Below are 5,340 nucleotides of genomic sequence, written 5' to 3'. Positions count from 1 at the left end.
CTAGGCTATCATTGAAAATAGAAGGAGAGATTAAAATCTTCCAGGACAAACAAAAACTGAAAGAATTTGCAAACACCAAACCAGCTCTACAGGAAATATTGAAAGGGGTCCTCTAAGCAGAGAGAGACCCTAAAAGTAGTAGATGAGAAAGGAACAGAGACAATATACAATAACAGTCTCCTTACAGGCAATACACTGGCACTAAATTCATATCTCTCAATAGTTACCCTGAATGTTAATGGGCTAAATGTCCCAATCAAAAGACACAGGGTATCAAAATGGATAAAAAAAAACAAAACCCATAAATATGCTGCCTACAAGAAAATCATTTTAGACCTGAAGACACCTCCAGATTTAAAGTGAGGGGGTGGAAAACAATGTACCATGCAAATGGACATCAGAAGAATGCTGGGATGGCAATCCTTATATCATATCAGTTAGATTTTAAGCTGAAGACTATAATAAGAGATGAGGAAGGACACTATTTCATACTCAAAGGATCTGTCCAACAAGAAGATCTAATAATTTTAAATATCTATGCCCCTAACGTGGGAGCAGCCAACTATATAAACCAATTAATAACAAAATCAAAGAAACACATCAACAATAATACAATAATAATAGGGGATGTTAACACTCCCCTCACTGAAATGGACAGATCATCCAAGCAAAAGATCAACAAGGATATAAAGGCCTTAAATGACACACTGGACCAGATGGACATCACAGATATATTCAAAACATGTCCTCCCAAAGCAGCAGAATATACATTCCTCTCTAGTGCACATGGAACATTCTCCAGAATAGATCACATCCTTGGTGCTAAATCAGGTCTCAACCAGTATCAAAAGATTGGGATCATTCCCTGCATATTTTCAGACCACAATGCTCTGAAGCTAGAACTCAATCCCAAGAGGAAATTTGGAAAGAACCCAAATACATGGAGACTAAACAGCATCCTTCTTAGAATGAATGGGTCAGCCAGGAAATTAAAGAAGAATTGAAAAAATTCATGGAAACAAATGATAATGAAAACACAACAGTTCAAAACTTGTGGGACACAACAGTCTCAGCAGTCCTGAGAGGAAAATATATAGTGGTACAAGCCTTTCTCAAGAAACAAGAAAGGTCTAAAAAAAAAAAAAAAAGAAAACAAGAAACCAGAAAGGTCTCAGGTACACAACCTAACCCTACACCTAAAGGAGCTGGAGAAAGAACAAGAAAGAAACCCTAAACCCAGCAGGAGAAGAGAAATCATAAAGATCAGAGCAGAAATCAATGAAATAGAAAAAAACAAAAAAAACAATAGAACAAATCAACGAAACTAGGAGCTGGTTCTTTGAAAGAATTAATAAGATTGATAAACCATTGGCCAGACTTATCAAAAAGAAAAGAGAAAAGACCCAAATAAATAAAATCATGAATGAAAGAGGAGAGATCACAACTAACACCAAAGAAATACAGACAATTATAAGAACATACTATGAGCAACTCTATGCCAACAAATTTGACAATCTGGAAGAAATGGATGCATTCCTAGAGACATATAAACTACCACAACTGAACCAGGAAGAAATAGAAAGCCTGAACAGACCCATAACCACTAAGGAGATTGTAACTGTCATCAAAAATCTCCAAACAAACAAAAGCCCAGGGCCAAATGGCTTCCCGGGGGAATTCTACCAAACATTTAAAGAAGAACTAATTCCTATTCTCCTAAAACTGTTCCAAAAAATAGAAATGGAAGGAAAACTTCCAAACTCATTTTATGAGGCCAGCATCACCTCGATCCCAAAACCAGACAAGGATCCCATCAAAAAAAAGAACTATAGACCAATATCCTTGATGAACACAGATGCAAAAATTCTCTCCAAAATACTAGCCAATAGGATTCAACAGTACATTAAAAGGATTATTCACCACGACCAAGTGGGATTTATTCCAGGGCTGCAAGGTTGGTTCAACATCCGCAAATCAATCACTGTGATACAACACATTAATAAAAGAAAGAACAAGAACCATATGATACTCTCCATAGATGCTGAAAAAGGATTTGACAAAGTACAGCATCCCTTCCTGATCAAAACTCTTCAAAGTGTAGGGATAGACGGCACATACCTCAATATTATCAAAGCCATCTATGAAAAACCCACCGCAAATATCATTCTCAATGGAGAAAAACTGAAAGCTTTTCCGCTAAGGTCAGGAACACGGCAGGGATGTCCATTATCACCACTGCTATTCAACATAGTACTAGAAGTCCTAGCCTCAGCAATCAGACAACAAAAAGAAATTAAAGGCATCCAAATCGGCAAAGAAGAAGTCAAAACTATCACTCTTTGCAGATGATATGATACTGTATGTGGAAAACCCAAAAGACTCCACTCCAAAACTGCTAGAACTTGTACAGGAATTCAGTAAAGTGTCAGGATATAAAATCAATGCACAGAAATCAGTTGCATTTCTCTACACCAACAACAAGACAGAAGAAAGAGAAATTAAGGAGTCCATCCCATTTACAATTGCACCCAAAACTATAAGATACCTAGGAATAAACCTAACCAAAGAGGCTAAGAATCTATACTCAGAAAACTATAAAGTACTCATGAAAGAAATTGAGGAAGACACAAAGAAATGGAAAAATGTTCCATGCTCCTGGATTGGAAGAATAAATATTGTGAAAATGTCTATGCTACCTAAAGCAATCTACACATTCAATGCAATTCCTATCAAAGTACCATCCATTTTTTTCAAAGAAATGGAACAAGTAATCCTAAAATTTATATGGAACCAGAAAAGACCTCGAATAGCCAAAGGAATATTGAAAAAGAAAGCCAAAGTTGGTGGCATCACAATTCCGGACTTCAAGCTCTATTACAAAGCTGTCATCATCAAGACAGCATGGTACTGGCACAAAAACAGACACATAGATCAATGGAACAGAATAGAGAGCCCAGATATAGACCCTCAACTCTATGGTCATTCTTGAAAAAAAAAAAAAAAACTCACCAAGTAGGAATACGAGGGAATTTGTTCAAAATAATGAAGGATATGTATTGAAAACCTACAGATAACATGACAGTATATGATGAAAGAATAGGTGCTTTACCCCTAAGATTGAGAACAAGAAAAGGATGTCCCCTATTATTTCTATTCAGTATTTCACTGGAAGTTCAGGATAGGAATAAAGACAGAAAAACAAAACACATTAAAATGGAAGAGAAAGAGGTAAAATTATCTTCATTCACAGATGACATGATCATCTGTGTAGCAAACCCGAGGGAATCTACAAAGGTTTCCTAGAGCTAATGGGTGAGTTTACCAAGGTAGCAGCCTAAAAGATTAATATGAAACCAAATATAAAATACTTAGATGTGGATTTGAAGAAAGAGTGAAAGTATCATGTAATGGAAGTTACAAAACATTTCCTGGAGAAATTGGGAAATATACTGTGTTCATGATTCACAGATTTATTACTATTATTAAAATTTCAAATCTCAGGGCACCTGGGGTGGCTCAGTCAGTTAATCATCTGCATTAGGATCAGGTCATGATCCCACCATCCGGGCATTGAGCCCCACATTGGGCTTCCTGCTCAGCAGGGAGTCTGCTTTTCTCTCTCCCTCTAACCCTCCCTCCTGCTTGTGCTTTCACTCTCTCTCTCTCTCTCTCTCTCAAATGAACAAAAAATCTTTTAAAAAAAAATTTCAAGTATCCCTAAGTTGATCTATACATTCAAAACAATTTCAGTCAAAACCCCATTGTTAATAGCCAAATGATAGAAAGAGCCCAAGTGTCCACTGACTGATGAATGGATAAAAAAGAGGTGGTATATATATATACATGCAATTGCATATTACTCAGCCATAAAAAAAGAATGAAATCTGCCATTCACAACAACATGGATGGATCTAGGGGGCATAATGCTAGGTGAAACAAGTCAGTCAGAGAAGGACAAATACCACATGGCTTCACTCCTATGTGGAATTTAAGAAACAAAACAAGCAAAGAGGAAAAAGAGAGATAAGGAGAGAGAGACAAGCCAAGAAACAGACCTTTAACTCTAAAGGACACACTGATGGTCATCACTGGGGTCGGGGGTGGGGGATAGGGGATGAGGAAAACAGGTGATGAGGATGAAGGAGTGCACTTGTTATGAGCATGAGGTGATGCATGTTTCTACACCTGAAACTGACATTACACTGTATGTTAACTAACTGGAATTTAAATAAAATCTTAAAGGAAACAATCTCATTGTTAGAAATTAGGAAACGCAAATTGAACAGATTAATCATACCAAATATCATCCAGGATGTGAAGAAACTGAAACTTGGTTATACTCTGGACAGACAGAGTGCCATCACTTTGGGAAACTGGCAGTTTTTAAAAAAATGAAATGCATACTTACCATATGATCCAACTGTTCCACTTGTGTAAGCATATTTTTATACAAAGACTTGTACATAATGTTATCATTGCTTTGTTTTTAGTAGTCAGAAAACAAAACAACCCAAATGTCCACACACCAAGTGGTGAATGGATGGCCAACTGTGGGACAGCGTATATGTGAATACTATTTAGCGACAAAAAAGAATGATACATGCTACAGTATGCAAGGATCTCAAAAACACTTGTGTGAAGAGAGGAAAGCCTCCCTCTGCTTGTGCTCTTTTTTTGAAAAAGCACATTATGCACAATTAAATTTTTGTAAACTTTTGGGATACTCAAACTAATATTTAGTGACTGAGAACCGACCAGCTAATGAGGACAAGCAGCGGTGGGATGGGGGGTATTAGGAGCACGAATAAATTTGGGGTGATACTGGATGTTTGTTATATGGGTGTAGTCATGGTTTCATGGTGTTGGTACATGTTAAAAGTCATCACTTTATACACAATAAATAAGTGCAATTTATTATATGTTAATTATTTAAATCAGTAGTACTGCTTTATTAATAAAAAGAATCTTCGGGGTGGAAAATAATTATGCTTGAAAGTCTGAAGTAAGCTATTGCTTTTTAAGTGTCATCCTTGTGCAGGGGCCCTGCTAATCGCTATATCATTTCAATTTTTAGTATATGTGCTCCCCAAATGAGGACAAGGATTGCTTTTTAAAGACATTACAGTCTGTCTACTTGTAAACCCTCCTATAATTCTAGGTGCATAAAAATATGAAGCAACTCTTCTATTCAGAGTCTTGCATTTCTGCTAATACTTCACCTGAAGCACAAATACACTATTTAAAAAGGAGAAGTAGATTTGTAAGCAGAAGTCGGGAATGCAAGGTGTGCTAATGCAAAATATAGTTTTGACATTTAGTTGAGATAAATATCTTTCCTTC

General features: G+C 36.6%; 1 non-coding gene across 1 annotated transcript; it reads right to left on the bottom strand.

The window, feature by feature from the left end:
* Positions 1 to 4,992: 4,992 nt before the first annotated feature.
* On the bottom strand, positions 4,993 to 5,098 carry LOC125085355 (U6 spliceosomal RNA). The gene has a single exon (XR_007122883.1). It is a non-coding gene; the product is annotated as a U6 spliceosomal RNA (small nuclear RNA).
* Between the last annotated feature and the right edge of the window lie 242 nt (positions 5,099 to 5,340).

The sequence above is a fragment of the Lutra lutra genome, chromosome 14 (genome assembly GCF_902655055.1).
Source record: "Lutra lutra chromosome 14, mLutLut1.2, whole genome shotgun sequence".
Lineage (NCBI taxonomy): Eukaryota > Metazoa > Chordata > Mammalia > Carnivora > Mustelidae > Lutra > Lutra lutra.
Note: the sequence above shows the minus strand (reverse complement) of the source record. Positions and strands in the feature narration are given on the sequence as shown.